Source organism: Strix uralensis, chromosome 4 (assembly GCF_047716275.1).
Source record: "Strix uralensis isolate ZFMK-TIS-50842 chromosome 4, bStrUra1, whole genome shotgun sequence".
NCBI lineage: Eukaryota > Metazoa > Chordata > Aves > Strigiformes > Strigidae > Strix > Strix uralensis.
The window spans coordinates 70,039,700-70,064,315 of record NC_133975.1 but is presented as its reverse complement, the minus strand read 5'-3'; the positions used below and the strand labels follow the sequence as shown (position 1 = coordinate 70,064,315).

Sequence of the window (24,616 nt, the reverse complement as noted above, 5' to 3'; positions counted from 1 at the left end):
TAGGTTCACATAGAGGCCTTCCATTGTTGCCTGCCTGCTGTCCTGGACAGCTCCTTTTTTGTGACTCATCCGGGAATTTGGATATTCAGCAGCCTCACCTCTTCCTGGTGGCTCAAATAAGGCTGTCCAGGAAAGCAGCAATAGTGGCTCAGAGAGTGGATGTCACCAAGGATATGCATGCCTACCAGGAGAGGTCAGTGGTCTACTTCTGGTTTGTGCTCTCAACATAGGAGACAGGTTTCTGTGCTTGTGCTGGAGGGCCTAATGAGGGGGAAAATGGTGGCTGGAGACCCACAACAGATGTTTCCGAAGCCTCCAGGGAACTGGGGGTCAAAAATATTCACTCTGTGGGCTTTGCACTCGCCTGATAACAACACTGAGCAAGTTATTTAGACCTGTGCTTTTAATCAAACAATTAAAGCCCATAATCTGCCATAAAGATTTCCTTATCTGAGTCTCTTTTTTTTAGGCTTGGAATATATTCAAAATTTACCTTAGTTTAATTTGATCAAGCTTTAAAATGATCATAGTTGAATTGATGCAAATTGTCACATAAAGGTCTTCCTTCTTTTTCAGTGGCTTAGTCTGAAATGGCTTTAACCCAAAATAATTATAAAATAAATAGGAATAAGCATCTATTGCAAAGAGTTACTTTGTCGCCCACTCAATCCTTTTCTTGTGTAGGCAGTCCTTCAACTAATTTGTCTCTCTGTGCATGTTTCATAAAATTGACATGGAGATTAGTATTCATGAGCTGCCTTTCAGCTCTTAAATAAAATACTGTGTAAGGCTACGTATCAGAGTAAAAATGAAGTATCATGCAAGTAGAGCATGAGACTTGCCCTGGAACTGAAGGATGAAAGATCCTCTCAAGGTAGGCTAGAATCACATACCCATCTCCTCATTTGGATTTTAAGATCAGTACTCGTATTCGTTAATTTGGAAATAACAGCACTTTCAATTTCATGTTAAATATGCTGCCAGGGGAGTATTACAGTGATAGAATAATAACTTTTTTGGCACAGCAAACATTGAGTAAACACTGTTTTACTCAGACTGTAACTGTGGAATCTGAGGCAGGTTTCTGGCTCCTGTGTCAATAGTCCATCTGTGGAAGTTGCCCTTGCACAGTGTGTTTGAGCAAGTCTGACACAGAGGTGCTGAGCTCTATTTAATGCTCCTGGACTTACTGCTCCAAAGAATTAGACCTCAAATTCTTACAGTCTCCAGTTCAGGCATGCTGGCAGAGTTGGCTTTTTCTGTCCCTGACTTTAGTAAGAGCAAGTTGTCAGCATCTTCAAAAGCTGGACCAAGAGGATTTGTGTTCCCCCTGCCCTTTCTGTTCTGTGTATTCCCAAAAGGAATGTCTGCCTGAGAACCAGAAAAACTGCTACACTGACATGTGACATCTCTGTTTGCTTGTTTTCATCTGTTCTTCTGTCCTCAGTGCAAGTGTTGGGCTTAACTCGGGGTATCTTGCCCAGTCAGGAAGTCTGGGAAAGGCTGGCAGTTGTGTATGAGGGCCGGGGAGGCAAAGAAAGGGTGTTATTTTTGCAGAGCTGTAAATCCAGCACCTTTTGCCAGTGCTGCATTCCTGTTTTATGGCTTGTTTCTAAGAAGCTATTGCTGCAACAGCAGTGGCTGCAAACAAAATCTCATTTACTCAAAGTTCATGACAGGACAGGTTGTGCATTTTGCACATTTGGGGGACACTTGTAAAGGAAATACAGAATGCACTTTCCAAAAGCTTCAGCTTGAAATGCAGCAGTTTCCATGCTGCCTGGAGCTTCAATGTCAAAGAGATTTCTATTTTTAGAGAGAGATTCTACTCAAAGAGCTATATAAGGCTGTGCTGGGGAGACCATTACTTTTTTTTGTAATATATGAGAATACTCATTACTCAGTGGGGGATAAAACTTCTGTGTAAAACTGGAAAGCACAAAGATACTCTTGACTTGGATGTCTTACAGGGAGAGGGAACTGAGATGAGAACCCAAGACCCAGTGCTTGGTTTTTAATATTCTAATTTTTCTCAACTTCTTGAAATAATTGCTTTAGCCATTAAAAATGTCAGAGAAGGCTCTTAATCACAAGTGCTGATGCAAGAGGAAGAGAAACTTCCAAGCAGTTTCGTGCCAAAAGGCAACTTACTATGCTAACAGGTGACAACAATGGGAAAACCCAACAAATTACTGTCATGGCATTCATGGGAAGCTAGGTAAAACTTGATGTTACATATTTAGTCTTTCCAACTACAGTTTTCTTAGTTATCCTGAATACAAAGTGCACCTAAACTGATTGGGTGCTGCAGAAAAACAGTCAGAGTGGTCACATGGGCTAAGAATGGTAATCATGGTTAATGGCAGAAGAATAGAGCAGTGTCTGAAATGCTGGCTTGCTAGGGAGCTTTCTTCTGAAGCCTATTTTTTCCCTCACACAGTATCATCCAACAGACACATAACTCTGTTACCCTTAATCCCTATTTTTGTATGAATAGGTAGAAAAAAGGTCTGAACAGAATTGGTTAAACCTGTGTTCTCAATTAACTTTCTCAATGTCATTTCTACTGCAGTTTTAAGAGGAGCTATCTGGCTTCCAGGGAATAATTTGTCTATGAAGCACAGGAGACTTTCTAGTCAAACTTTCAGAGGCAGTCCAGGTAACACTGGTTTTAGCAGCTGTTGCCAATGTTAGCACAGCAGTTGGGGCCAATATGGTTTTGCTTGAGTAAGGACTAGATGAGGTAACAGAGCTAAATTAAGGACACTGGGTCCATTTCTGCTGTAGTCTGACACAACTCCTGTGATGAATTCGAAATTGGAGGCAGGACTAAACTGATACTGGTGTTAACTTGTCTTGGGTTTCTAATTCTGCTTTTATATTGTCTAGATAGCTGTGACACACCTGTTTGGCTTCAGGTGAATAAATTTATGAATAGTTAGACTATTTGAATTAGGGGTGAAAAAACACAGCAACTAGAAGTGGTGCCTGCATTCCAGTAACGTAAAGAAAGACAGCAATCTTGTGTCATGCAGAAGATAAGACAGGGCAGACTAATCGGTGGCAAAGCAGAAGTATAGGCAGTAATTGCTGAATAGTTCGAACTAGGAAAATTCTTTCATCCACCCAATGCACTGAACCAGGAATAGCAAGAGAAATAACACTCTCTACTTTGACATATGCTATTCAGAAGAAATAAAATTTTTGACTTTGAAATGTGCCTTTAGAATGTACTGACATACTAGTCCAGGCTTATTATTAGAAGTACGAGAAGCAATTCAAGTATTTTGGGGAACTACCAGTCTAGCCAAACTACTGCGCCCCTGGGTACCTTTGCAGATTTATTGGTGAAATCAGCTTTATATACTAACTCTATTGCTTTTGAATATAGGGCGGGAACAGAACAATGGAATGGCACTACTGGCATTGTGGGCATTTGTTATGTTGTAAGTACGGGGACTGCACCTAAAGGAAATAAATTAGGAAGAGATGTGGCAGCTGAAGAGGGGGAGGTGAACTGTACCAGTTCTCCACACTTTTAAACAAAGCAACAGTGCCCCGTAGCGGCAAATGGATGAGAGCTTGAGTGCTTTTTTTGGTGCAGACGTGCCAGAACAGTGTACTGTTACTTTGTCATTAGAACATCTAGGAGCTGGATGCGAGCTATAAAAATTTTTAAGATAATTGCAGGAATTGTAAGGGATTAATCATGATAAATTTAAGGAACTTGGTCATAACTCTACAATGTGGTTCTGTTAAAGGCCGTTTGCAATGTCATATTCATTCCTGGAATAGGGCCACAAAAAACAGCTCCTCATCCTTCCCAGTCTGTGTTGAAGGAACTAACCCTACTTTGAGCTGAAACTTTCTTCTCACTCTGTCCTGTGAAGTGCCTCTGTACCTTCCCTTACCTCACGGAAAAAACACCCAAGAAATCTTCCTATGACAGTCCTCTCTTCCTTCCTAAATGTCACCAGTACTGCTGGCTTGCTCTGCACCAGAGACATGTTCCTAATTTGATCCACTTTGCAGCTGTCTCAGGCAGGAATCCCAGGCTGCCTCTCCCCAGTTCCTGAACAGTTTCCTTCTGGGATTAAACAAATCTTTACACTGTTTCTTTAACAAGTAACTGGTTGAGGTTTTAGAGGTTAATTCTGACTTTTGTTGGCTATACATTCAGATGGTAATGAACTTTATGTTGTTTTTATTAATTTTATGATATAGAAAAGAGATTTGTTAAAATGGTATACATCTAGTCAGTCAGTTGTCTTAATGTATTCTCAATTAACTTTCTCAGTGTGATTTCCACTGAGTTTCATGCTCTACTTGTAAGGTGCTGTTCTGCACTTGCATTTGTTTTCATTTTATTAGCTGTTGTCCAGAGGGAGATTAGAACAGGTAATTACTAAATAAATAAAAACTTCCATTTGATCAACACTGTTTAATAATGACATAAATCTATTACATACAGTGTTTCCATTTGTAAAATGTAAATACAAATATATTAATATACAGATGCCTAGTCCAAAGCAATAATAAAGGACTATAAGCTCCAAGGTTAACTTCTGGACCAGAGAAAGGGATGTGTTAATTGAGGTAAGCTCTCTTTCTGATTGTTTACAGCAAGGTATATAAACTTGCATCACTTGAGCTTTTTACCCTACATCAGCTGGGTATGTTGAAGAAAAAAGTTGAAAGAGCTGAAAACCAAGAAGACATGACTTCAGACCTGAAATTTTAGTTGATTCGTCATCTAAAATGGTGAGTACAAGGATACGTATTTGATCATTCCAACTGGCTTATCTTTCTATATTATTTGCAGATTCTTATTCTAATTGAATACCAGTAGAAACTGTCTCTGCAATTTTTTTCTTTAATGTTATTCTAATGTTTATCTCCCATGCATCTCTAGAGAAACATGCTTCTGTTTTCAGTGCATAGTATTCTCCAGTCATGTCAGACAGTAACATATTCTGCAAATTAAAAGGAAAAAAGTCTTTAAAAGATATAGTGAGAGGGGTGGAAAGCCCAAGCTGTTCTTTAAGACTCGCTGAAAAAAGCAGCATCATCTTACTGAAATGCTGCTGCAGGAGGAAAATAAGATTAAGCAACACCATTATGCTGTAAACAAACACCATCAGTCTGTAAGTCATGATTGTACAATGATTTCATATGGCCTCCTCTAAATAGCTGAAGGTTAACTCAGCAGCATAAAACACATAATGTTATAGAAAACAGCTGTATTGTGTGTTTGTGTGAGTGTGAATTTAGTTAAGAATAAAGATCTGTTTGAAAAGCCACTAACTTCCAAAATATATTCCTAAACATTTCACTAATCCTGGAGTCCTTTTGTGTAGCTGTTTTAGAGACATACTTGCCATCATACCTGTTCTGAGAGTCCAAGACAAAAAGTTAAACTGCATAAAAGAAATGAGACTGAGGGAAAATGCTAAATAATTACTTTTCTATTAAGTACTTCTAAGCTTGGAAAAAGCAACTGTCTAGGCAGTGCTTCTAATTCTTTTATTATTTATTCAATATTGCGATATATAAGATACTAGAATGGTGGGAAAAATATAATGTGGGCAGGTGAGCATAAAAAAAAAAAAAAAAAAAAAAAAAAATACAAGGGTGGAGGTCAACATACAGTCCCCCATAGGAGCTGTGTATATCGTGTTGATCAGAAAGGTGAAGCTCAAAACTTTCCACAGCCACTCTGAATTAGCTAGCCCCTGTGTCAAGGAAAACTACTCAGTTTTCATGAGGCCAGCTTTATAAGTGTGTTTCTCAAGCATCTTATACTCAAGAATACTGGTCTTGATACAACCAGACTGTAAAAATTCTGTTTCACTTCTCATGAATTCACCCTTTCAAAATCCTTGTCTCAGACTAAATAAAGATTTCTGATAATTTCTTGAATAGTATGGAAATCTCTTTGAGAAGAGCAGAAAGGGTCTTTTGGGGTTTGTATCCTGGATTATTTTTTTCTCCACCCCTCTCCCCTCCAGTGTCTGATTTCAATATGATCTTTAATGATTTCCTTTTGGTAATGTGTGTTTGTATGTGATCATATGTGTTTGCCAATAAAACTATATATGTAAACATCATATAGAATGAACAACAGGTAAATGTGGAAATTTGTTTGTTTGCCTTTCACCCCACTATTCTTGCTTTCCTGTGATAGGGAAAAAAATGATAAAAATTATATAGGATTACTGTAAAGCATGCATATAAAACCATAGCTGACACTATTAAAATTGTACTGTTAACTAACTTCTAGCTCTAACTTTATCAGGTTGGTATGATTTTTTTAAAGTATGCTAACCATTATTTTCTTTTTAATATGGTGGTCATGTTCCTTTAAAGAAAAACCATACATCAGAACTGTACGCACAGAGGATATATTGTTTTGAGATTTTACTGAGGAGTTCACTTTCATGTTCAGCCATGCAAATAGTAAATGTTTGGACAGGGCATCAAAATGTCCTTATGTGGAGGAAGATATTTTTTATTCAGAGAACCGTGTTAGAAACCATTCAGTAGTGTGTCACCAGAAATAGCTGTGTGTGTCTGTGTGGCACAATCCTCGGCGGGGGAACTTTCCTCTATATGTCTTTAAGAGCACCAAGGTAATAATGGTTGTGTGTAGGTGATCATGGCCATGATGGCTTTGGCCACACTAGAGTCACTGTGTATGATAGTAAATTTTTTTAAAAAACTGTCAGTATCTAGATTTCCATGTTAGAGGTCTGGATGCAAGCCACATGTAAGATGTAACTGATGGGAGGACAATAGCTGATCTTGACTGGGCTCTTTAGGAGGTCTTGTTGTCAAAATAGAAAGTAGTTGAAGTAGCTGATAGTGATGATGAAAATAGCTGAAACTGTCATTCACCAGCCACGTGTACAGCTAAGACAGAGAGTAATGTCTAGGGAAGAGGCCGTGCATTTTAGTAAGGCGGTAAAAACAATATCTGGAGAGAGAGGAAATACTGATAGCTACTCATCAGGGAATGGGCAGTGTTCAATATGAGTGAGTAAAGATGGTTTTCCCAATATAGTCTGAATGTGGCTGCTTAAGAAGCAGCATCAGTGAGGATTCTGACAGAATACAGCATATGATAGTTGCTTAAAATGAAATCTATTTTTACAAAAAAAGCCCAAAAGCAACCCTCAGTGTAGGGTACTTCTAGAGGATTATTAATTGGCTGGTGTTAGCTGCCTCTCTTCCTCACCAGTTTTTCTTGGCAAGTTACTGTGATTCCCACAACACTTAAGCTGTGGTGTGACACTGCTTGTATATCTTGAACAGAGTGAGACGAGCTCAACAAGCTGTTGAATTGGGATTTGCATATTTGCAATGTGAAATTATGCTATTGGAATAGGTGTGATGATATTGTCACCAGCTGCTATCTTGAGATAAAAATATACTTGCCATTTTCACCTTGTTACTGCCCTTGTTCCTGTTGTTATACTTCTCATGAGCTGAGCTCAGTGACCTAAGTACCGTTACCTTATGCCATTACATCTTAAATACATTAAATATTCATATCCAAGTCTCACTTTTTTTCAGTACAGTCTATGCTGTGCTGAAAATCCCCCTGTGTACTAAACACCGTTCAAAAGCTGCTTGCACTTTTAAAATCTGGATCTATATATCATGTTGAAAATATCAATTTGAACAAGTTAGTTTATTTATTAAAAGTAGGATGGTGGAATTCAATATTACTATTCAACCTCAAGTTATATTACCTTATAGTAAGATGAGATATTACACTATTTTAGTGGGCTTTGAAGATCTTGTCCAGAGCTGGAGCATGTACTTTCCATTGTACTATATAGGCAAAACTTCAGGTGGAAGTCTTGGTTTCAGTTGTCGACATCTGATTAGTTGTCTAGGTACCTTTATAGTCAAAATTACTACCTCTCACTTTAAGTAAACACCTGTGTTTCATCAAATGAATATATTGACTAGATGTTCATTTACTATTAGGTCTGAAGTCTGGATGGGGTTTTAAACATTAAACATTACTGAAGATCCAAGACCCTGCATGTTTCAATTTCTTGATAATTACTGATCTTTTAATTTTTTTTTCACTCCTGTTGCTTGGGTGCACACACATACTGTGCCCTTTGTACAAAGCAGTATAACGTAGTTCAAGCATTTTACTTTAATGAGATAATAACAAAGACCTTCACTCTAATTGCAAGTTATTTTAATGGAAGGCTTTACTACTAGTACAAAATTTAATTCTCCTGAAGAAGCAGATGAGATTACTATTTTCTTATTACAGGTTTTCCAAGTCAGGTTATGTTACAGTTGGCTTGTTGAGAGAAGTTAAGTTGTTCCCTAATGGCTTTGCTCTCATCTCAAGCAGTAGAGGGCAGTGAATCCACTACACAAAAAACAAAAAAGGTCTGATCATAGGAAAATTATTATTCTCTTTCCTTACAATCACACTTCCTAGTCATTCCCAATTGGAAATGGCCACTGTAGGGCACACCCAAATAAATTACAAATCTGTGTAGGTATCATGATTTATTTTTTTACTTAATAGACCCAATACAGGCACAATTAGGCAAACTGTGATTATTTTTTAACTGTTACTTGCACACCAGAGTACTGTTTGCTACCCTGCATATGTAATTTAAAACACTCCTATGAATTTTTAGTTGTTGTCTTGATAGGTTTCAAAAGGAAACAGAGAAACAAGACAGAGGGAAAAAGAAAAGGAGATAAGCCAAAAATTAAAACTCAGGGAAGGTAATACTGAGGACACAAAAAATATATTATCTGCAGCTACAGTTCTGGGTGGCTTTTTTGTAATTTTTCGTATCTGAATTCTTTTTGACAGTGAAATAAGAACACTAAAAGCTGCTCAGTTACGGTGAGGGAGGGTTAAAACAAAACAAACAAAACCAAAAAACCAAAATCAAAATGAAATCAATCAAAAAAAAAAACCAGCTTGGGACTTTTCCTCACGAAAACAGACATTCTCCCCAAAACTGAATTTAAAACTCAGTTTTCCCAAGAGGAATATTTTGATATAAAATATTCAAGCTACTATATTAAAAGCCATCTTAAAATAATTTCTGATGGAGGTATAGCACATTTGTGTGGCACATTAAAAGTATTGCAACTTATTCAGTCAGTACCATTTTCATTTAATATGATATTTAGTCTTAGACTAACAATAAGAATCAGAACTTGATCTAGCTGAGATAGGGACTTTTTTTTTTTTTCCTTTATTTGTCCTCACTAAGTCCATTCTGATACAGTATTTTTATGTGCTTCTCTGTCTTCTCACATATTATTTGATGTGGGGACATAAGGATTTTCACCAAATCTCTCTAGGCAGGGAAAAATCCCCATGGGGTTGAAAATTGGCTATTATCATTAATGACAGATCTCCTGTGAGTTTCTGTATTTCCTTACACAAAGCATACCACACTTTATTGCAACAAGATTCCATCTTTGATTAGAAAACTATTAATGTTCTGCTCAAAGACAGCAAGGAAGGATTTTTCTTACAAGCCTTTCAAGGCATTTGTCATTGGCTGGCTGCACTTTGCAAGGTTAGTTCTTTAGAAAATGGTATGTTTTTTTAAAAAAAGATAACATTCTACATTCAATCAGTATTACAGGCTTATGTCATGGATCCCCTTCTATGACTTTTTTCATCATTCAGTGAAGCAAGAGTATACACATAAAATTGGCTAATGAGAGCCCACTGGGTGTGACTGTTGGCATTATAAAAGAGTCACATTCAAAATGATCTGGAAGATGGAAGACAAAGTGAGATGATATAATTTATTAGAATAATGCAAAGTGCTCCACTTGAGAAAGAGAAATAGAATTTATAAAAACAAGAAGTGTCTTGCTGACACCAGTTCAGCTGCAAATGTTCTGGAAGACATTTAGTGTGTTTCTAAACTAAATAAGGGAAGACTGGGGTGGGAGGTAGGTGGTAAGGTTTTTTGTTGTTTGTTGCGTTTTTTCCTTAAGGCAAGAGGGAAACATGATTCTGGGCCATATTAATAGGATAGCTCAATCTGTAGAACATGGGAGGTAGTTATTCATCTTTATTTGGTGCTGTGAGTACTTTGTCAAGTTCAGAAAGATGTGGGCAAATTGGAAAGGGTCCAAAGTAGATCAGCGAGTATGCTAAAAGAGTTAGAAAGGATGACCTATGAGGAAGCTGTGGAGGAATTTAGTGTATTCAGTCTTCCTCTTTTGGAAAAAAAAAAAAAACAAAACAAAACACTGTAGAGATGGGAGGGAGAACTTAACCTCTTCATAGCAGGAAACCGTTCTAAAGAAGGCAGTACAATTGTTTGTTCTTCTTTGTAGGCTAAAACCAACAAGAAATCAACTTTACAGCAAAGAAAATTTAAGCTTACATATTCAGTATTACCAAGGACGATGAAAGACCTCACTAAATTAGGGGTCCTGGAAACTCCTTCACTGGAGGATTTTAAAGAGTTTAATCAAATTTCTATCAGGAATCACCTAGGTTTATTTAATCCTCAAGGCTAGAAGCTGTTTTTCAGTGGTTCTTGAGTGAATCTTTACTCTGGCTACAAGTCCTAGTTCATGATGAACTGAGGTTTTGACAAAGTCCACCTGCAAGAGGTCTTAAGCATAGTTGGTAGATATGGAGTGATTTCGGCTCAAATCAGTGGAGTATGTAATCCCTCAAGGTGCAAGCAGCCCCACACATCCATGATCAGTGCTAACAACCATCTAAAGAACCCTATGGGAAAGGGGTAAAAACAGCCAGGAGGTCAGTCTGCAGGACCTTACTGGATCTGTAGTTGCCACAGTAACTGAAAAGGCCCATACAAACATGTCTTGAATTGTACTCTAAATACAGCCTTGTTTCATCTTAGACGTATTTTTGAGAGAAAGAGTGCCTGTAACATGAATCCTTGAAAACAACAGCCAAAGTAGGACCACTTTACCTCTGTGTCTGAGTAGAAGATAAATTCATTCCTTTCTAGAATAACTTAGCACAGAGCTCCTTAGAGTTCATAAGGTCCAGACTAATTTTAGAGAAGAGGGCAGCAGCCACAGAAGGGAGGGTATTATATGATCTCTGCCATTCTTTCTGGGTCAATGCAGGAAGCTGTGTTCTGTGCCAGAGAGGATTCTGCAATTATCTTGGAAAGAGTACTTCACTTGCATTAGCAAGCCAGTTAGTGACTAAAGCAAGGTCTGGTTATGAAAAATAAGACTCCTATAGCTCTCAGTACCTTTCATCTAGACTCATCTGGCAAAATTGATTTCAGATCGCTTTTGCTATTGGGAATGTAATTACCTTCTAAAGTATGGCTAAGATGAGTTAAGTGGCAGAATGATTCAATGAGCAAATGCTTTATTTCTTTCCTGACCCAAGTTCATATCTAATATAGAGAATCTGGAGTGATTTTTGATGTCAGCCTAATCCCCTGCAGATGCTTGTTCACCTTGCATTTGGAGAATGCTTCAGCATTATGAGTCATCTCTGTTGAAGAGGCCCTGCACACTAAAAGAGCAGATCAAGACTGCAGTATTGAGGAGAAAACAGTCACACACAGAAAAACTTTTGGGAAGATTCTTCTTGTTACTGTATTTATGCAGTGAGGTGTAAGAAGAAACCAAAACGCTTCCTGGCAAGGATAATGAAAGGTTATTAACTATTTCATTTAGCACTCCTCTCTACTCACTTGACCAATTATTGCATCTAGACTTGCTCTGAGAAGCATTGTGTCACAACAGCAGCACTGGCTTCCTATTTAGACTGTCAAGTACCAAAATGGCATGAGATTTTCTAAAAGACTAATGATACTTGTAGGTAGCCATTGTGTATGTATAAACTATACGTTCAGCTCTGAAGAATAAGTTTGGGAATGTTAGGTGCTGTTTCGTGCTGTGGACCACAATATGTTAAATTCTTTCCCTCCAGTTTTGCCTAATGTAGAGTTTTATGCTTCATCCAGCTCTGTTCTCCAGGTTTTCCTTAAAATCATGTTAGGGAAAGGTAACAATCTATGTATTTAGAAGCAGCATAGCGTATGACAACAAGGGAGGGGGAGAATTTGCTACCTGCAAGATGCATTCTTATAAGGCACCACACCATCTTTCAACATTTGCTTGTAGTCCAGCTGGATATTTGTTATTAAAATGTCTTCTCAAGATCTCTTGTAATAAACAGAGTAGAAATCAATCTTACTTAGATGGCTGCCAAGCTTAGATAAAGTTGGCTTAATTATGTCAGTTGTCATTACAAAGACTGCAGCAGTTTCAAATGATGAATAAAAAGTGAAACTACTAACACTTGAAGGTACCCCCCAAAAAAGTAGCAGAATGAAAATTTGGTTTCCTGGCCAATTCTGACAGCATTTTTTTGTTGTTGCCTTTCTAGCCAATTTTTTTGCTCCCTCTGGGCATGATAGCAGCTTTGCATTCAGTGATACCACCTCCAGAAGACCCTAGTTATCTGTTCTTATCAGAGAATCCTCTTGCTCTGTGATTATCCTGAATTATTGCTTGCCTTATAGTACATTACAAAATGAGGAAGTACCTGAAAGCATGCTATGCTGTATGGATTGCATAGCCTTCATAAGGCTCATCTGCTCAAATTCACATTCTGAGGAAAATGAGGAAATCATCAACTAAGTTGAATGCACACAAGGCACTGGAGCTCGCTATTTCTGACTGTTACTGTTAATGATCTCCATCAGGTTCAAGGCTCTTAGACTTCTTTCTTCTATACCCCTGCTTCTCATTTTTCTGTAACTCAAAATTCATGATCAACCATACCAGCCACCTGACTTTCTGCAAATATCTTTGTTTCTTACCAAGGCTCCCCTTATTTACAAAATGACAATTACTCAGTCATTTTTCAGTACCTATTTTTACTCTGGAACATGGGGGGAGGAAGAAGGGGTTTCTTTTAACCCAAATTCTAGGTAAAATGATTTAGCTGAGATTTTTGAGCTCTTCTCTCCACACTCTATTGTTCAACTTGAGCTCAGAAGATTATTCCCATCTCAAACTCTGTGTATCACAAGACACAAATTCTGTCTGAAGAGGTTGCATGTACCCTCTCTAATTCTGCAGTTCGTAGCATAGCTGTTGCTGGAGTTCCTTCTACAGATGATTTTCCACCATGGAGGAAAGGTCTAAGAAAGGGTGCTAGCTTCATTCTTTATTTCTGTGGGAAATGGAGGAGAACACGAGGATAATGGCATCTCATTTTTTTTCAACCCATCCCTACATGCAACACACATGTATCCTGGCCTTGCCGAAGCAAATGAGTAAGTTATGAGAGTAATGTCATGAAGGCAGTCACCCCGTCATCAAATGTGGAACAAGTTGGTATGCAGACACATTCAAAGTATTAATTATAAATTATTTCAATAATGTTCAAAGGAAATATGAGAAGTTCAAGCCAGTTTTGGCTACCCTACTGTATTGTGCTTAGAACTGCTGAGAGTGAGTTCTTCAGTTTGTGAACTGAAAAATTATTCCATTTTCTTCTGGAACAACATTTGCTCTCTGCACCTCATTCTTGTCTGTTTTCACACACAAATGAAATGAAGTCAGAAACCTTAAACACAGATATTAAGTAGTTTTCTTACAATTAATCACTCTGAATAAGAAGCATCTGGTTCTGAGTGAGCTAAATTTATGGGAGAAATCAGAAATGAGATGACATCTTAGAGCAGGGCTATATCTTAACCTAAACAAATAACTCTTGTATTTCTTTTGGAACTCTGCTGTCCCAAGCCAGATATGAGAATAAACAAGACATTCATTATATTTCCCAGTATGAAAGTCCCTTAAAGCAGTCTACTGGGAAAAGTGGGTCTAAAAACCACTGGCATTGTCTCAACCTAAGCTATTGGGGTTGTGATGAATTAAAAAGGACAACATTCTAATTTTAGCAGAGTTTTAAGTAGACTTGTGAGAACTCAAAAGAGGATTGGGCTTGCTTACTCATACGGAAACGACTGTTAGTTGTGGGGTTTTTTTCCATAGATTAGATGGTTATTGATTCGGAAATTGGCACACATCCCACGGTCTTTTCTGCAGATAAGGAGATGATCAAAGAAGGGCAAAAGGCAGGTATTACCCCTTCCTGTCTCTCAGTACAGCCTGAGACGAGTTGCAAGTGCAGTTCCAGCAGGGAGCTTGGCAACCATCATGATGATCCTACAGACAATTTCCTTGCACGTTACGTTTTCCTCCACAACAGATTGCACCCAATAAGTAAATGAGAACTCCTACCCCATTCCCTCATCAGAAATTTATGTCAGAGTGTTAGTATGTAAAGGATAATAAGCTGAATTTGACATGCGGCTGGAAAAGGCATTGGCTGTGGAAGCTATATGCAATGCAGAAACCCAAGAAAAGGCAGGGCAAAAGAAGGGTCTTTTCACTTGTATCTATGTAATGGCAACCACTGTCAACCATCTATAGAAAAATGTCCCTTTACTTAGATTTTGCTCACCAGATCAAACATTTCCCTACTTTCCACTTAAGACATCTCTAGCTATATTTTGTTGAATCAGCAGTATCTCCTTTGTTTAAAAGAAATGAATCAACCCCATAACAAAACATTCCTCACTGGTTTTCCTTCTGTTTAGCCGAAATGTGCAGGCTTGTTCTGCAAGCGCAGGCTTCAGCATTTCCAAAAGCTAAAGGTCAGCCTGAAATCTCACAACATACTTACTGTACAAAAGCCAAGCAAGAAATGTTCAAAAACTCTTTGGAGAGTATTATCCTAAAATATAAACTTACAGTCACTTCAATCCCATGTGCCTGATGTCCTGTATTTTTTTTTTCACAAAAGATGTTATCAATATGGATTTCTTCATATCCTGGAATCTCTGAATAAAACAGATTTAACAGATAATTTTTCCAATTCTTCCTTTTTCCACAAGAATGGGGATACAACCTTTCAGGTGAACCTACATTGGCTGTTTCAAACAGGTTGGATTGTTGTTTATATTTGATGGTGTAGTTAGTTATTTTTTCCTTAGACTGTATTTTGCCCTCATACCTTCTTTTGTGATATGTTCTTATGGTACACAGAGTAGGTATTGAATACATACTTTAATATTCTATAATTACAGTGGATGGTCTTAGCACTGCTACCTGTCCTTTGTAATTCTGTTATCAGGGAACACACTGGGATCTCCCTGGTCTTGAATAGGTGACTTACTCTGAAGATAAAGATATTTATTGACTTTTTTTGCCTGCTTATCACTGCTTAAAGTTATCAGGGAGAGTTCCTCTCCAGAGTATAGAAAAATATAAATGCATGGACACTCATGCACATTTTCAGATTACTATAGTTGTTACTGAAAAGAAAATGCTTCCAACAAATCTGCTTATAATTGGACCTGACTCAGTGCTGATTCTTCCAAAGCTGGCTATAAAAATAGATACTAATGCCAATCAGAATTACTCATATTGTGCTGTGAGAGAGTGGGACTTACTGTTACTATCTCCACTGTTTAATGTTCTCCACAAAAAGTTGAAAATAGTTGTGCAAACTGAGAAAAGAAATATATTCTTGCAGTAGGAAAATTGTACTGAGTGCATCTCAGTAGTACTTGGACAATGTTTAGTGAAATGAGAAATTGAAAAGGAGAAAGAAGATCCCCAGGAAACTGTCGTCTAAATATGCCACAAACAAATGGGATTCAGTTTGTTTGAAAGCCTTGTTCCTTGTGGTGCACTAAAGCTAAACAGCAGGAGGTGAATCCGTAAATCATGTCAAGGAGTAAAGCAAGTTGGAAAACTTTAAAGTCATTGTGTACAAAAGTCCTCATTAGCTTACTAGTGGTTTTCTGTTGCATCTTTTTTTCCTCTCCAGATAAATCAGATATAAACAGACATGCAATATGGGGAAAGGCTTGCAATGGCTAAATGGGAACAGCATCTGCCCTGTATACAGCAGTTTCACATTCCATTTAGAGACTACAAACTCTTCTTTCTATACTTTTGTATAAACTCCCATTCTGATAATTTTCTACCCTAAAACAATTGTAGTTAACATTACTTGTTGCTTGCATTTTCATATGTAACTCTGCCCTTTTGGCACTCAGCGTTAGAAACAGAAGTGCTGTAAGATCCTCTGAAAGGATTGTCCAGATCTATAACCTCAGCAGTGCTCAACAGCTTGTGTGTGCAAGGGACTTCTGAGCTTCAGCTCAAGCTCCAGACCTTTGAGTTTCCATCATCACTACTGTAAAAGATAAACTTATGATTGGCAACCAGACCATGCCGGCCCAGATCTGTAGCACTCGTGTAAATCCACAAGGAACTAAGACTCAGCCAAACACCAGGCTGCCAGACAGCAGGCCTGATTCTAGCTTTTTTTGATGTAAAATCACTAGCTGAACTCTGTAGAAAGTGATACGTGTATAAGATTAAGGTAATAATTTTTAATGCTTTACATCTACATTACACTTTTAAAGTTTAACAAGACTCAGGTTTTTTATCTCTTTTCTTTTTCTCTGATGGTGAACCACAGCTCCCTGTGCGTGGCTAAGTTTATTAACTCATACCATTTTAGCATCATTATATCATTTTTACCTACTCACTAGAGTCTCCTGCTGCTAGAAAGTCCTTCACTCATCTTTATTTTCCTCTTTTTCCATGTTTATCTTTTATGTGGGTACATTCATTCCCAAGATACCTTGCTATCTATTTGCATATTCAATGTAATATCTTTCTATTATTTTAACCTATGTCTCCTAGAAACAAAAAACCAATCATGTCTATGTGTGGTCTAGAAGATGGGAGAAAATGACTGCCAGGTCTCAGCACAGAGTCTCTAGGTAGTTGATTTATTCTAGCTTGGACTAAGTCTACACAAAAAACATTGCTGGCATAAGTATTTTGGATAAGATTATTGGGGGGGGGAAAAAAAAAGCATGTTTCCTCCTTGAGGTAAGCACACTAGGAAACCCTGATATAGATGTCACTATATTTTCAAAAACTTTCTTTCAGTAGCATAGTTTGAGCACCTCACTGAAGGTGCCACTATGTTACAGAGAAAATCTTGGAGATATCCACTGGCATAGTTATGCTGAAATAGCTGTGGGGGCAGAGCTCTTCTGCTTTAGAGAGACCCTAAATTTAGTAGCTGTTTACTGTCTCCTAGTCCTGGTAAAAGCAGGGCTTTCTCTGAGTCCAGAAAGGGCAGCAACGTTGTTGCCTCTTTGCTGGAGATAGGAAGGAGTAAGGTGACCCAGGCCTTGATCCTATACTGTATGGACAAAAGAAAGATTGTGATTCCCACACAGAAAGTAGTAATGCCATGCAATCATCTGCTTCAGTGCTTACGCACAGGTGGAAAAGAGGGTCAACACCTAGATCTAACTGCAACCCCTACTATAAACTTCCTTTCTAGACCCCAGTTAGCTCCTAGACAAGAACAGTTTTGCAATTCTGCATGTTCATTCATCTCTGGCCTTCTCAGAACTTCCTTTGTAAGTCACTGATTTTTTCCTTCGATGCTTGTGCAGGCAAAACTGCAAGGGACTTGCTAAAGACTTGGTGTTTAGAACCTGTCTGGGTGAATAGCAAGCCAGAAGAGCAAGTTCTGTGGGACATGCAAAATGTAGCTAACCAATTTAGACTCCAGGACTGGGTCCAGAAGGGCAAGAGAAAGTAAATTTAATCTTACAATTTCTTAAAGAAATGGTAAATTGAAAGTGAGATAGAAAAGAAGCTGAGGTTATTTTAAGTTGAACACTCTGCTAAAGAAATTGTTTTGTGACATGGAGCTCTGTACAGGAATTTATCTCTGAACATTAGAGAGAGATGATACAACCTTCCTGCTATTGTTTTGATGAACAGTCTATGTGAAATAACCATTGTGATTCTTTACAGTTTATTTTTTCCGCATCTGCATTTCTAAATCCTGTGAATGGAAACCTAAACTCATGGCAGTGGTAACAAAGCATCTGTACCTGACTGGCTCCAGAATTTAACTGCAGAAACCTACGTTTCCATTGTTGTCACTGGGACTCAGTGTTTCCTCAGTGGTCTTTGTGAGGCTCTTGTGTAGTTTTTATTCTGTCCTGTTCTTTCTCTAGTATATACAGGAGTTTTAACACTTGAAATCACTTTAGCAGATTAAATTTAGAACTCAAGTTATGATTCTCTTGCAAAAGTGAAAAAAAGAGCCCTGTGTTTTAGATGCTGAGAGGATGTGCTCTTTGGACTGGTATAACAAATACCTCCGGTATTAAGTTGTAGGGTCTCATATGGTCAAATGAAATCGTTCAGTTTTGTGGCGATAGAACCCATATAAAGAAATTTTTATTTCTCTTGGCTCTATTTTATGTTTCACTGTGTTCACAGGAATGTAATTGTGTGCTGGCTGACAGTTGTATGTGCTGTGGTTCAGCCAACTATATAACCATGAATCTAATTCTAAGCAGATAGCCTTTGTGTTAATTAATGCTTGTATATTTATACAAATCTGGTGCTTGAGCACTCTGCTGGCTTATGGCTATTGTTAGTGCATGTCATATGCTATTTCTGACTGAGAAGGTAGATAGGAATCAGTATTTCTGAGTTGTAGATTCAGTCCCAAAAGATCTGAAAAAACAAACTTCCAATAATTTTTGAGAAAACTTGTCTCTCATATACATATGCACAGCATAACGCTCCATGTTTTGTTGATTGCTTATTTACATTTCCACAGTACATGCATGTATACTGTTGTATGTATATTCTACAATTGCTGTTGTATAGCCTGTACAACGAGGCTTGTTCTAGAAACATAACTAATGCTAATGTTTAAAAAATCAAATATTATGAGAAATTAATCCTAGTAGCTTTGTCTTTTACAGACGTTTAGAAGAGGAAGGTAGATATGATACTCATCCATTTAATTATGACTTTAAGTGTGTAGCGTTTATAGCTTCACATTTCAAAGTCACAAGCATGGCTGTGGAAACTTAAATTTTGCCTTCTGTGTATATGTCCATGTAAACGGCTTATATGCTTGGAAATTCATATTGCGTTTGAATGACTAGCACAAATCTCCTTGCAAAACTCAAAATTGCTCTGTTTCATTTAGTTCCACATGAAAACTGAAGAAACAACAAAGCAATTTCAGGCTTACTTGAAACTGAGCTAAGGTTGTCCTAGCTTGCTTATGTGTGAAAAGGTTTGCGCTACTATATAAAATGCAGTACTAAAGTCAGTTAGGGATATTTGGCATTCAGGTGATCCCCACAGGAACATTTGCTTCTTACAGAAAGTGAATCCACAATTTAAAAAACAGTATTAAATTCCTTTTCTGTTTTTTACATTTTTTTAAAATCTAGAATTTAATGTTCAGGCAAAGTTACAAGCTCTTTATGCTGATGGAAAGTTAATAAGATTGAATTGCTTTCCAGAGCTCATAATGGGTTCTTGTCTCATAATTCAATGAACAGAAGTATTTTTGCAGCTAGAATTTGAACTATTAGAGGATCAACTGATTTTATACACTGTATTGTAACTGTAGTGGCCGCATTATGCTTAGGATTTATTATATGAGGAATTTGCTTCTAGCCTTGGGGATAATCAGCACTTCACAACCTTGAGAAAACATACTTGAGAAACACACTTATGTGTGTCTATGTGAAGATAAATTAGAAAATATCTGGTTTATTTAGTGTTTTATCAATTGAATCTTCTGTCTGCATCTTCTCCTTCAAAGAAAAGGTCTCCATGCCTAACAACTTTTGGGAGGGGGAGTTTAAGAAAATTTCTGTGGCTATGCTTAATATATTCAGAGCCTGAGGTTTTACTCTATGTGCTGTAATTAATCTACACTGGTGTAGAAATGGATTATTATTGCAAGTAATCACCAATGGTTATCTACTGTGAAAGTCAGAAAAGCACATAACAGTGTGTGTGGTGCTCTCAAGTAAGAAAACAGCATTCAGCATTAGGCTGCTAACTAGAAGCCAGAAACAACAACTACAATATATTAGGTATTATCATATTGGAGGATCATTTGCACATTATTTCATATGTTTTATACTCACTCTGTATTCTTCTTGTACTGAACAGTGATGATTCTATGATGGAGTTGGGGATCTGCTGACACTTTAAACTTCAGAAATGCTTGATTTCTTTATCTGTTAAAAAGTTAAGTGCTAGGTAGGACTTTTTTTTTTTCCCCAGGATGAGGAAAGATGGATAAAAAGAAGTTAATGTGGATATGAAAAGTAATGCTCTCATTATTAATCAATTTCCATGAGTATCCAATTGGATTGAGTCATCTCCAGTGGGATTTAAAAAACATAAATCAATACAAGGCCTGTATTTGATCACAGCAGCTGCTTTAGAAGGAAGGAAAAGGGAGTTGGGAATTTAAACGGGAATCACAAAACCATGATCATTAAAGATCTTACCAACTTTTAACAAACTGTATGTGAAAGCCTGAGAGAGCAAGACAGGTACGAAACCAACAAGATTTCTTTTGGCCTCTAAAGAAAAATAAAACAGCAGTAATGAAAGTAGTGTTTTACCACAGAGAAAGAGAATTCACAAAGAGTGGTCTTTTGTTTGGGTTTAGGTACTCTGTATCACTACGGTAATGTGTCTAGGGCCATAGTTTGTCTTATGTTGAACAGCCCTATATCATATTTGTTGATCTTGTCTTAAAATGGCTAATAAATCCAGAGTAGTTCCTCACAGTTCCTCTTTAATGATTGTATAGTTACTAGTGGTGGCAGTTTTGTGTTGCCTTATTTTTTTTCTTTTTTTTTTTTTTTTATTATTTGTCCAATTCCCCAAAGAGCTTTGTGATTTTGCTCTTTCATTCTCTGTTCCTTTTTTTCCCCTCCTCTCCTTTCTAGCTAGCTACTTTTGGGAGGGACAGGAATAGCCACTGACATGAAGTGTATGATTTCATCTCCTTATAACCCCAGGGAAGATAAAAGGCAATTTATTTCTGAAGAAGAAGAGAGCGGGAGATCTCATCTTATAGGAAAAGATGGTTTTGTTCTTGGATTTAAAAGGAAAATGACTCCGCTTCTCATTCAGGAGGAATACTTATGATTATAATAATTGTCCTCGTTGACAGCATGTATTTTTGATGGTGTGGGAGAGCATGGAGGAAGATGTCTGCTTTTACAGTGACAACACTGAAAGGTTCCTTCTTGCCTAACTCACAAGTCACTAGTCAGACAAAGCTTTACTCAGGCTCCATGCTATCTTCTGTATGATGGTCTTGTGTATGAAGTAAACCAAGAAAGAGCAAAGTGGACATTCATTACTCCTGAGATACTAAGATTCTCACTTTATTTATAAATGCTAGGATTTTTCTGCTTTACTTAAATATATAGATAGAATACATATATAGGTAAAGCAACTGTCTCACAAAAGGGCTCTTTCTTAAACGAATAAATGTGGCACTCTGTACTTCATTCTTGATCTTGTTTTTGATCTAGCTGCTAGTGTACTTCACATTTCTGTACCTGGTTTGGGGCCTGAACTGTGATAGAGAGACAAAGTTTAAGAAAATGTGACCGACATAAAGATGAGTTAGTGGAGTCTTAGTAAAGGCTTTTTGTGTGTTTGAGGAAAGCAGGCAATATACTAGTGCAGGGTTACAAAGACGAACTTGTTTCATGTGGCTTTAATCAAATCTGGGATGTCTGGAATTAAGGGTCATCACCCTGCGAGGCACCTTGAGAAGAATTGCTGTTTCAAATAAGGCCGTTGCTGACATGAATGTGGACTGAAAGTTATGCTTTGTTAGAAACCAGGCATAACAACCAAACCAAACAAAACCCGAAAGAAAACCCACATATCAACAGAACATCTCAATTTGTATTTTACAGTAATTTATAGTACATTAAAGAAGGAAGATCGTTTCATTGTCCAAGAAAACAAGAAATTTAACTTGTGCAGGCACATCTAATATATTATACAGTAATGATTTCCAACAGTTCTGTAGCCAATCCATACTTGAAAAAATTGGCAAGATTTGTTCCCTATTATATCCACTTCACCCTGCTCCCAAAGTCAGCTGCAGCGTCCTCCTTGCCTCTGCTGACTGCAGCAATAACACTGAGTTTGGGCTAATAGATCTGGTTCCACCTGACTGAACGTGTCTGAGCAGCTCCTGTATGCCTCCATGGTGCTCCCCAGTACTCCCACTTCCAGGACTGCGATACAGGGCAGATGAACCAACCTTACACTGAACTGCACGGCCTGACAGACTTCATGCCATGGGGCTCCATGTTGTGCGTGGCTTTGTAATATGCTAGACCCCCTATACAGAGCCCCAGCTCATCAGGTACCACAAACTTCCTCTGGCAATAGCTCATTTTAGGTGGCCAATAGGTCGTGGTGCATTGCTCTCAGTGTATTCTAATGGGTAGTAGATAAAGATTAATCAAAACTGAATCTTCAGTTGATGGTAAAAGAAGTATATGTAAGTTAGGTATGCCAAGGGTCTGCAGGATTTGTATCAGAAGTTAAAACTACCGTTGTTTCTGTCAGTGATGCTGGGCATTAGCAGTGTTAATTTTTTGAAAAAAGAGATGAAGATAACATGAGAACCAAATTAATGTTTTTGGTCTAGATTTTGCATTCAATTTCATCTTCTGAAATAAAAAAAGTTGGACATGTACAGCTTAATACAATGCAAGTCATGGGTAGTTGTTGCCCACTTGTTGCCTAGCTATCCTGAGTACAAATAAACAAACCATTCAAGGTAGTTCTGTATGGTGGGAAGGGCTAAAATGTTGTTCTGGAAGACTTAAATAAGCAGATGAAAATAGGTTCTGACACATTATACTGGGCTGTTCTGGCACAAAACTAGCCCTGTTTTTTGGCCAAAAATTATATCAAAATTTTGTTAGGATTGAAAAAATAAACCCCTCCAAGATAAAAAATCCCAGAGATAAGACTGCAATAACATATGACATCTCTGTGTGTAATGCTTCCACCAAGCTCTACGGTGTCCAGTTACTTGTGAAAGAAGATTGGATTGTTCTGCAAGGACAGGAGCTGTCTCCCTCACAGTGACCACAGGAGAACTAACAGCACAGCTCCCAGTAGGTCTTTGTAAAGAAATTTCTATGTGCTTTATCCTTGTGAGATTCAAATTAAAGTTTTAACAGAGAACTAGAAGCCTGAACTTTCTAGTTTAGCTCTCTTCACACAGAAGATTTCATGGTGAGGGAAGAAGATCAGAAAAGGGGAGGAGGGAAAGCAAATACAGTGGCCAAAAATATAGTTACAGTTACTCTGAATCTCTAATAATTGTAAATCGAACATTTAAATTTACGTTTATGTAATGTAGGACATAGAGAAAATAGAAGGAAAATGGCAAACATCTTCCCAGTATTTCCACTTATTTACCATTGTAAGGGAGCTATTGTGCACACTGTTGAGGAAGCCCCAGCCATGTCTAGGTGTTTGCTCTTTGCTAGGAATGATGCTGCCAGTGCTGTTGTCAGGCAGCTTGTCGAAACTGTTTTCATTTCAATGTGCACCATGGATGCTCTGGGCATGTGAAAGCCAGTAGCCTGTGTCATGGGATAGCATAGGCCTGACTTGTACTGAGTAGTGTAATGTTCTTGATACAAGCACCTAAAACATTGCAGAGCACATCTGGGGTCTCTTGCTTTCCAAATTTAGCTGCACAGGAGGAATTGTAACTTTTTTTTCCTGGACCATTGAATACAATCCAGCCCTTCCAAACTGCATTCTTAGAACATTTATGTTGTATGAGAACTTGATACACTGTCTTGAAATTTATGTACCATTTTGTGTACAAATGTAGTAAATCAGTAATACTAACAAATTCTGTCTGAAAGGTGGCTGCCAATAGAGTGCTTTCTTTAAGAGTCTAACAGACGCTTTACAATCCTCCTTATGGACAAACAGTGAAGTAGCATCTGTGACTGCATTCTCATACTGCACTTGAATGAAGTTTATTGTCATTTTGGATCAGCTTGCAGTTACATTATTGAACCCAAACAAAGAAATAAAAAAATTTCCTAAATAGGACAAGATGGTTACATTGGTTAATGCTGTAGAATTCAACATGCTGTAGATTGCCAGAATATGAGTATATTTTTGTTTTTACTTCTCCCTGCCAAACCTAGTTAAATACTGAAGTATACTGTAATTGGATATTGCTATTTGCAAACATCTATAGGTGATTTTCGCTTCAAATTGGCAACTTCACTTCTGTCTTTCATATCAACACTTTCAAAGATGTGTTTGGCTGATGGTTGTTTGAATGTATAATATGTAAACTAACTCCATTCATTTTTTCATGTGTATACCGTACCATTTTGTGACTTGAATGGTTAAGCATTTGGGCCGTTGAATGCTTACATGACTGTTCCTGATGCTGTTTTCATTTGGGGTGTGAGGGCTAGAAGTTTTATTAGGATTCTTTTAGAAAAGCCTTAAGCTTATTAAACAAAACCCCAAAATACCACAAAAATCCCCAAACAAATTTGGCATATCTTCAAAGCTATCTCAACCGTACAGATGTGCTAGTGTTATGCCGTTCAAATAGTTTTCTTAGACCCCCCACCCGCTGGCTGAAGTAAACTTGCTCAGCTGCATAAATGAAAAAGAATGTCAT

General features: G+C 37.7%; 1 protein-coding gene and 1 long non-coding RNA gene across 3 annotated transcripts in view; one reads left to right on the top strand and one right to left on the bottom strand.

The window, feature by feature from the left end:
* LOC141942946 (uncharacterized) overlaps positions 1 to 4,727 on the top strand; it is an 80,560-nt gene extending 75,833 nt beyond the window's left edge. The window contains exon 6 of the long non-coding RNA XR_012628784.1: positions 4,624 to 4,727. This is a non-coding gene — a long non-coding RNA (uncharacterized LOC141942946). The remainder of the gene's footprint in view (positions 1 to 4,623) is intronic.
* Positions 1 to 24,616, bottom strand: part of SYNPO2 (synaptopodin 2) — a 96,408-nt gene that overhangs the window by 48,023 nt on the left and 23,769 nt on the right. The gene's annotated exons all lie outside the window — the stretch shown is intronic.